Source organism: Tamandua tetradactyla, chromosome 26 (assembly GCF_023851605.1).
Source record: "Tamandua tetradactyla isolate mTamTet1 chromosome 26, mTamTet1.pri, whole genome shotgun sequence".
Taxonomy (NCBI): domain Eukaryota; kingdom Metazoa; phylum Chordata; class Mammalia; order Pilosa; family Myrmecophagidae; genus Tamandua; species Tamandua tetradactyla.
Window position 1 is genome coordinate 34,432,717 of NC_135352.1, and position 10,200 is coordinate 34,442,916.

At 34.6% G+C, this 10,200-nt stretch overlaps 1 non-coding gene across 1 annotated transcript; it reads left to right on the top strand.

The window, feature by feature from the left end:
- Positions 1-6,271: 6,271 nt before the first annotated feature.
- LOC143670086 (U6 spliceosomal RNA) lies at positions 6,272-6,378 on the top strand. The gene has a single exon (XR_013169267.1). It is a non-coding gene; the product is annotated as a U6 spliceosomal RNA (small nuclear RNA).
- Positions 6,379-10,200: the final 3,822 nt, after the last annotated feature.

Consider the following 10,200-nt stretch of genomic DNA (forward strand, 5'->3'; position numbering starts at 1 on the left):
AGACCATGAAATGGTTCAGGTTAAACAATGGGGATGTATTAGCTTACAGTTAAGAGTCTGAGAAAATGTCCAAATTAAGCCATCATCAAGGCAGTGCTTTCTTTCCAAAGACTGAAAACTGGCAATCCTTGGCTCCTCTGCCACATGGCGAGGCACATGGTAGCTTCTGCTTATCTCTCACTTCTCTTCCGGGTTTCCTTGATTTCTGTTTCTTGCTTCGGTTGCACTCTGGTGCCCTTTCTCTCTCTTTCTCTCTCTCTCTCTCACTTCCTCCCTCCCTCCCTGTCTCTCTCTCTCTCTCTCTCTCCATCCTATTTATAAAGACCTGCAGTGAGAGGAGAAAGGGTCATTTGAAGGAGGTGAATCACACCTTAACCGAAGTAAACTCATCAAAAGTTCCTACCAACAATGGCGCCACATCCACAGGAATGGATTACATTAAAGAACAGCTTCAACAACCACAACATTCTTAGCTGCGGGCTGTTTAAACATAGGTGACAGGTCAGACTTGGCCTGTGGATTGTAGTTGGCTGACCCCTGATTTAAAGCAAAAGAGAATATGATGAGTAAAAATTTATACAAATGCTCTTAGACAAAATGAAAGACTATTTGCTATGAATATAAATGTATTTATTTTCAATGCAGCAATGGTCTCATCATTGACTAGACCATCGCTACTTCAAATATGACACCATTGAAACACTATAAAAACACCATAAAAATACTTCAAGAAGCAATATGCTCTCTAGTTTCACCCTTAGTCTGTAATCTTCTGATTTATACAAAGGAACTGAAAGTACTTTGGAAGATGCTTATCACTTTCCTGTCCTGTTGATCTTCTGCTTATATGTGTGTGTGCACGTGTGTTTTGAATTAGATAAGTCGTATTTTAAGTTTGGGTTTGGGTGGAGGTGTGACACAATGGGAAACTGAGGCCATAATGCATGAGAAAAGACAACTTTTTGCTCAGAGGTCTCGGAGAGGGAAGGGTGCCATGAAGGCCAACGGGACGCACACTCGGCTCTGGTGGCACGACGAGGAGGTGGTGAGCACACAAGCAGAGTGACAAGGCCCCATGGGCTTATGCCTTTAGTGTGGTGTAAGCATGGAAGTTGTTAGATCTTCCACAAGAATCAAAGATTGGTTAGCTTAAAGCAAATGCGCCAGAAAAGGGAAAGTGATTGGAGGTCTTAGGTCATTAAGGGCGATTAGCGTATGTGGGGGCAACTGTGGGTTCTGGGTGAGGCGTGCCTGTGGTGGTGGGGAGGGGGGAGTCTTGTCCCCGTGGGTGGAAAACTTTGTTATTTAGGACAAATGCCAGTGCTGAGGCAAGCAGATTGGCCAAAGTAAGATGGACACCAAGGTAGCGCACAAAACGTTTTGGTAGTTATAATGTATCTGCTTTCACAAATACACACCTGTATTAAACATTTGTTTAAATTTTTGTGGTGAGACCCTTTAAAAAAAATATATTGCATATATAATGTCCTAATTGTTAAATCACCAGAAAGATTACTGAAATCACTGGTTTTGCCATCATGTATTCTTTGAAAGAGTCATAGTGCTATTATTTAAACTTCGTTTTCCAGGGCCTATACTTAGATTGAAATATGAATGGTTTATAAAAAAAGGCAATTTCTATCAATATATGTCGCAACACTTTTCATGGCTTATGAGAAATACTGAATGAATTCATAATCATGGTAACCTGAAAATCCCTGTGCTCCATGGTTCTGGGTGACAATTCTTCATGGTATTTCGTCTCATCCTGTATCCTCAGCTTTTATTCCAGGGTCTTTCCAAGAATGATAAGAAATAATCTTGAAAGACAGACATTATTTTTCCTTCTGTGACAGAGAGCAGATTTAGTTCCTGACCAAGATAACAATATAATCTCTCCCTCCGAGGAAAAGCTTGGACAAGTGTGCGAGCAGCTTTCTTTAAAAAACAAAAAAAGTTTCCTGAGCCTGCATTTCCTCAGCTGTGACACAAAACCACTGTGAGCGCCGGATCTGCCCAGATATCTCGGCTTTGTCTCCACGGGACTTCCAGACAAGTGGAAACCGACGTGAACTCGGAACTCACGATGCAGTCGGTGCTGTGAGGAACGAAGGTCTGCATCTGAACGAAGTCCTGTTTTTTTCAGCCAGCCTCTTTGAAACTGTGGCAAACTAATGCGCTAAATTTAAAGTCTGGCAGAACCGCAGAGACTTCGCAGTCCTTACCCTTTTAGCTTCATCCAGATTTAGATGATCTTTTGCCTGAAAACTAACTCTGGCTCAAAATACTTGGCAAGTACTTAATCTTAGTAGACTCTGGAGTATCTTATTCATGACCATTTCAATAAGGATGCTATTTGCTAATTTTCTAACTACAATTCTATATTTTATTTCATTCAATTCTCAATATTTTGAATATTTTATACCTAATTATTTCTAGAACAAAATTCCCATTAAAACTGGTAACAGGTTTTAGGATATTTCCTGAGAAATTCGTTGTGTGCTCATGAAAAAGTGTACATTTATGACAGAAATGCAGTATTACTCACCTCATGCAGACACGTCTCTGAATCTTGACCCTCAATATATAAACAATGATTGAGATGATAAACATAAATACTGTTTTCTGCAATGAGATTTTGTGTTTTTGTTTGACTTATTTGTGGGTAAACAATTGCCCAATCTGGAAAGATATCTAGAAATAGTTACATATATACAATGCACAGTCCTTTAAAAAAATATGAACTTACAGTTTCCCTTAAAAATTTAAATAATTTTATAAATATACTTTTCCTCATTTACATTATTTCTATTTACTGATTTATACTTTTTTCAATGTTTCAGAGCTGATCGTTATTAATAGAACATGGGTGGATTTCAAGCAGAATCCGTAAACCAATCTGCTTTGATGTCTTTTTACAGCTGTATGGGTGAGTGGTCACCTTTGAGAAGACAGAGGCTCCATTGTGTGGATGACACGGGGCTGCTCACGTGCTGATACTATTCCATTCAGTGACCTGAGTACTGGGTCCCATAGAGTCTGATGTATAAATAAAAATACATATATGTATGTATATGTATATTATATATATATATACACACAAGCAAAAAATGTACACAATATGTATGTTTATGAGAACAATAAATGATACATTTCTTGCTTGCATTTCACTCCCAAATATCTGCTCAAAAATAAAGAATAAATTCCAAATTTATCATACATTTGTAACATTAAAAATTTAGTTGCTCTTAGTTGCAACAAATTAAGTATAAATAAGTGATGAATTAACATAATTGCTTAGTGATCAATAATTCTGTTTCATTTCTAGTAGCAGTTGTTTACATAATATATTTTCATCTATATTAACTATTTACTTTAATTCAATAAGGACTGTCTTGTTCGATTTTTTCAATGACTTATTTTGTATTATTACTGACCTGTCCTCAATGCTGATAAATTGGTCATTTTGTCTTGACTAGAGAGCTTCTTATACTCAATTTAATATCCTATCTTACATTTTATTTTTTCAAAGGAATAAACCTTTAAAGGATCATAAGTCATTTAATGATTTTACTATTATTTCTAAGAAATATATTTCCTGCCACATTTTTTTAATTAGAGAAATTGTAGGGTTGTAGAAAAATCGTGCAAAAAATGGACTCCCAAATACCTCTCTCTATTATTAACACTTTGAATTAGTATGGTACCTATTTCACAATTGATAAACGAATATTATTATTGTATGATTTACTATAGTGCATGCCTTACATTAGGGTGTATTTTTCTCCAAATACCACCCTATTATTAACACCATGCATCATAATTCATAATTCATGAAAGAGCATTTTAAAAATTGTACTATTTATCTGTAGTCCATTGTTTATAACAGGGTTCGCTGTGTTGTACATTTCTAAGTTTTATCATTTAATGTTTATTCTACCAACATATATATGACATAATTTCCCATTTAAGCTCATTTACATATACAGTTCACTGTTGTTAATTATGCTCACAATATTGTGCTTCCATTACCACTATCCTTTTCCAGAAATTTACAATCAACCAAAATAGAAACTCTACAAGTAAAGTATTGATTCCTCATTCCCCGCTTCCACCACAGTCCAGGTAACCCATTGGCTGGTTTGAATCTGTTATGTTCTTTTACTCCAGCCCTGTGAGTCCAGACATGTTTTTGGGTGGGGCCTTTTGATTAGGTTGTTTCAATGGAAATGTGACACAGCCCATTCAACATGGGCTGGAGTCCAATAAGAGAGCTCATGGAGAGAGAGAGAAAAAAAACATGCCAGGAGAAGCCAGAAGAACCCACAGGAGCTGAAAGACCAATTTTGAAGCCAGAATCTAAGAGAGAAGGACAAGCAGACATCACAATGTGCTTTCCCATGTGGCAGAGGAACTTCTGATGCCTGCAGTCTTTCCTCAGAGAAGGTATTTCCCTCTTGATACCTTAATTCAGGTATTTTAAAGACCTTAGAACTGTAAACTTGTAATCTAATAAATTCTCTTTGTAAAAGCCAATCCTTTTCTGATATGTTACATTCCAATAGCTTTAGCAAACTGAAATACATAATCTATATTCTAACTCAATGAGTTTTCTTTTTATAATATTTCACATCAATGAGATAATACAATACTTGTCCTTTTGTGTGTGGCTTATTTTCTTCAACCTGATGTCTTCAAGGTTCAACCATGTTGTTGCATGAACCAGAAATTTCATTCCTCTTTAATGATGAATAATATTCCATTGTATGTATATTCCAATTTTTACTTATCCATTCAGATGTTGATGTGTTCTTGGGCTGCTTCCATCCTTTTGCAATTGCAAATAATACCACTATGAAGATCAGTGTGCATATATCTGTTTGAACCTTGCTTTCAATAATTTTGAATACATTCCTAGTAGAGGAATTGCTAGGACATATGGTAATTCTTTACTTGGCTTTCTGAGAAACTTTCAAATTGTCTTCCACAGTGGCTGTACCATTTTACATTCCCACCAGCAATGGCTGAGTGTTCCTATGTCTCTACATCCTCTCCAATACTTGTTAGCTCTCCTATTTTTTTCCAAAGTACCCATTCTAATGGGCATGAAATAGTACTTTATGGTGGTTTTGATTTACATTCCTCTAGTAGCTAATAATATTGAGCATAATTCCACGTGCTTTTTAGATATCTATACATTCTCTTTGAAGAAATGTTCTTTTCAGTCTTTGGACCATTTTTAATTGTTTTTTATTTTATTTTTATTGTGGAGTTATTGGATTTCTATATATATTCTGAATATTAAAACTTGATTGGATATGTGGTTTTCAAGTATTTTCTCCCATTGAGTAGGTTGTCTTTTTACTTTCGTAATAAGGTCCATTGAGGCACAAAGGTTCCTAATTTGTTTTTCCTTTTGTTGCTTAGGCTTTCTATATAAAGTCTAATAAACCACTGCTTAGCACAATATCTTGAAGATACTTCCCTACATTTTCTTATAGGAACTTTATAGTTCTGATTCTTATATTCAGGTCTTTGGTACATTTTGAGTTAATTATTGTATATGATGTAAGAAAATCTCCTCCTTCTTTCTTTTGCATCTGGACATTCAGTTTTCCAAGCATCATTTGTTATAAAGACTATTCTTTTACAATTCAGTGGATGTGACAACATTGTCAAAAATCAATTAGCCATATAACTGAGGGTCTATTTCTGAAGTATCAATTCTATTTCATTACTCAATGTATTTATCCTCATGCCAGTACCATACTGTAGGTGATGAGTCACTTTTCTCTTGCTGCTCTCATAATTCTCTCTTTAGCTTTGGCAATTGTCATTCTGATTAGTATCCATCTAAGAATGGGTATATTGAAGTTATTCTGTTTGGAGTATGTTCATATGCTAAAAAGCCTGGACAGAGTCTCAATTTCATAAACCCAATCTAGAAGGGATTGCTTTGTGTGGTTTTGGAGTGACAGGTTTCCCTCATCTTCTGCTCCTCACCGTCTTGCCTTGTGTTGTCCTTCTGGAATTTTAATGTCAGAATCACCCCATGCTAGCTTACTGACATACCAATACACTATTATAAATGGAGCAAATAAGATTTTGTTAAATATATTGTTCAGAAGAGGTGTAACATCAAATTTAGACTCTATTCATTATCAAAATATGGACAATAATTTCAGAAATGTAGTCAAGTAAAAGAGAAAACATGGAGAGATATGGTTGTATGTGTGTCCTTAATGCTCTGGGGTTAAAAGTCCTTGGGGCTGTTCTTGCTTTGGCAGGACATATACTAAAATTGGGACGATGCAGAGAAGATTAGCATGACCCCTGTGCAAAGATGACATGCAAATTCGTGAAACATCCCATATTAAACAAACAAAAAAAAGTCCTTGGGGTCAACTTTGCTAAGCAATTCAGGATATATCCAACTTTTAGAAGATACTATATTAATTTAGCATATATTGCATATCAAACAAAACTTGATTTGGAGTTTCCATCATCAACCCAATCAATATTTAGTTACAGGAATGTGTAAATATTCATTCAAACTCTTATAAAGATGAAAATAGCCTAATTTATTTTCACATCAGATTTTAACCCTAAATGAATATACCACTAAGAAAAACTCCTGGATTTTGGAGGGTTTTGGATCTCAGTACTGTAGATAAGGGATTTTAGGCAGAATAGTTTTGCTGCTTATGGTAGGAAATGGAATATTCATATTGGTGCACTGTTGTAAATTTCTTCAGTCATATGTTTGTCATTAGTTTCATTCAAATCTTCAGTACAGAATAATCTAACTACACAACTTTCTAAAGTGATGGTTTCGATGAATGCAGAATGAGGCCATAAAATGAAGCAAGATCTGTTTCACATTCACCTCTTTCCCCGCTCCCAAGTGAGTGAGGTGTAGACAGGAAAGAAATATACAACTCATTGAGCAAATTAAGAGTGAAATTGAGATGAAATCTCTCTCACATTCACCATATTTGAATCTTGTCAGGGAGGAAAAAAATAGTATTAAAGACCCAATTGCACTATAGATGTCATATAAAAGTGTTAGTTTAATGACTGATGCTTAGGAAGAAGCTAAATCTCAGGGAACAAATAAAGAGCTTAAGTGGAGTTACATCTCTGCACATGGAAATTCTCCATAAATTATCAAATTCAGGGGATCTTCATTTTTTATTTATAAAGAGAGCCACTAGTTAAAGCACATGTGATTAATAAGTGAACTCTTCAAGTTATCATTGTTCCTTTCTTCTGACAAATATTAGATGGAGAGCTTCATTCAGAAATAATTGTGAAAGCATTTAATTCAAAATAGAAAGGTAGCACTTGTTCTTTTTCTTTTCAATTGTTATTTTATTCATTGCTTCAAATACTCAAGACATTGCTATCTTAGATTTTCATAAGCATATCTAAAGCAGTATCTAATTTTATTCACTATTTATTCTTCAGTATAGATGCATACATATAAATATTTATGTAAAACTTGTTTCTGGTGCACAATAGATGGCAATAAATATTTATTAAATTAATATGTGATTTAAATGGGTATATAAATTAATGAATAAACAATTCATTAAAACCTTTAGGCAACATGATTCTTTACTTCACTATTCATATTTAAATGGAAGCAACAGATTATTCTTTCACAGTCTGTGAGATTCATATGTATTTTTAATAAAAATTGAATATGCCCCTTTTTAACATGCAATAGAATAAACTATACTCTATCATGTTTTTTTTCTAAGCATTAATTTATCTTTTCCATTAGATTGATTTTGGGGCACCAGATAACTCCTATTTATCTTCTCAAAATAGAATTTCATCTGTCTTAACAGACCAGAAAAACATTCTAACAGTTAAACTAGTAATAAAATTGGCCATCTTCTTATCAAATTAACCTTTACTGTTTCCATAGTTTAAAACATTCAGGAAATAGAAATCACAAACCAGGATATTGAAAATTCCAAAGCATTTAAATGTACACAAATCATTTAAATGTATAAAAATAAAGCTTAAAGCAATGGTTTATGTTTAATTTAAATTATGCTTCTTTCATATTTTCCTTCTGTTACCTTTACTAACATCCTGATTCCAATTATGTTTAATAGTTTGTCCCATACTTTTTAAAGCATTACATATCATTAAAAACATTGCCCAATTATGATTAGTCTGCTTATTTAATTGTCATTACAAATGCACTGCATTTATATATTGCAATCTATCCCAAATTTTTGTACTTTCCTTTTGTTCTTCCACCAATAATTCCATAAATAATATTCAATACACTATACAGAAATAGCTTGCACTTAGCTTCAAGTTTATATGGTCAGTTATAGTGCATTTAGGATTTACCAGTTTTGAGGAAAATATATTTTATAAATTCTTAGGGAATTAATATTTCAGATCGCTTCAAATACTAAAAGATACATATCAAGTTGGTCAGAATGCTATGTCCTACAAAGTTCCAATGAAAATACTCTAAAATCCATGGCTTCTATACAAACACTCTTAAAGATGTTTCTTTTTTAGTAGGACTCCATTAATTCTCAATCTTCAACATGCTGTGATGTTTACGCTTGAAGGGGCTAGGAACTTTACTAAATATATAAGATTTATATGATTTTATTTTATTAATAATGTATGTCCTTTTATCTTGAATTAAATATGGCTACATTCATAAATGTGCTATTTGGTAACTACTCATGTTGTGTTTGTTTGGTTTTGCCTTAATATTTGTCACCTTTCTACATCTCTGCATCATTAAAAAAATGTTACCATATTCCTTTAATTCACTGTTCTAATTTGCTAGCTGCCAGAATGCACTATACCAGAAATGGAATGGCTTTTCAAAAGAAGAATTTAATAAGTTGCTAGTTTACAGTTCTAAGGCCAAGAAAATGTCCCAATTAAAGCCAGTCTACAAAAATGTCCCAGCAAAGGCCTCCAGGGAAAAATACCTTGGTTCAAGAAGACCTATGAAGTTCAAGGTCTTTCTCTCTCAAGTGAGAAGGCACATGGTGAACACAGTCAGGGTTTCTCTCTCGGCTGGAAGGGCACATGGTGGACATGGCATCATTACTAACTTTCTCTCCTGGCTTCCTGTTTCATGAAGGCATTTTCCTTCTTCATCTCCAAAGGTTGCTGGCTGGTAGACTTTGCTACGTGGTGCTCCAGCATTCTCTGCTCTCTCCGAATCTCTCTTATTCTCCAAAATATTCCCTCTTTTATAGGACTTCAGAAACTAATGAAGACTCATTCAAATTAGTGGAGACACGCCTTCTCCTAATCCAGTTTATCAACTGCTATTGATTAAATCATTTCTCCAGGGAGATGATCTAATTACAGATTCAAACATACAACATTGAATAGGGATTATTCTGCCTTTACAAAATGGGATTTAGATTAAACATGGCTTTTCTAGGGGACATACATCCTTTTAAACCAGCACATTCACTTAAACTAAAATGTACATTACAAGAATGTTCATTTACCGTTCCATGTGTAGGTTATTAATCATAAATTTCTTTATTAACCACTACTGCAGAACCATTTCAACCAAGTATAGCTGCTATTTCTGTAGAGGCCTACTTTCAGTCTGAGACCCTGGTTCTATAAAACAGAGTCTGAGACAGAGCTGCATATTGAGGTTTTATTGGACAATGCAATTTCAGGGCAGTAAAAGTGAAGGAAAAAGGGACTGGAATAAACAGGAAGAAAAGCAAATATAAGATGAAGTGATATGCTACTGAACTGTCCATAGATCTTAAGAAACAGTCAGATTCCTTGTTCCTGCTGGATAATTTCCAGACAGGATTGAGGAATCGCTAGCCGCTGAATAGCCTCATGGAGAAAGGAAGGGTGAGAAATTGATCTCCCCTTGCTCTGTGTTTTATTTGTCAGTGCTCACCCCAGGACATAACTTCTCAACATTCTTAGTTGTGTAACCCTGTCTCCCCATGCTGCATCTGAGGAAGCAAAGTTCCATAACCAGTGGTGTGGTACTTATTCTGAACCCAAAATATATTGAAGGAATCAGAGATTTCATGGCTAAGGGATTTTACTTATAAAATATTATATAATGTTTATAAGAGCATTATTTACAATGGCCAAGAGGTGGAAACAATCCAGTGACCTCCAGATGAATAAATTTTAAAAATGTGGTATATGCATACGATGAACAGA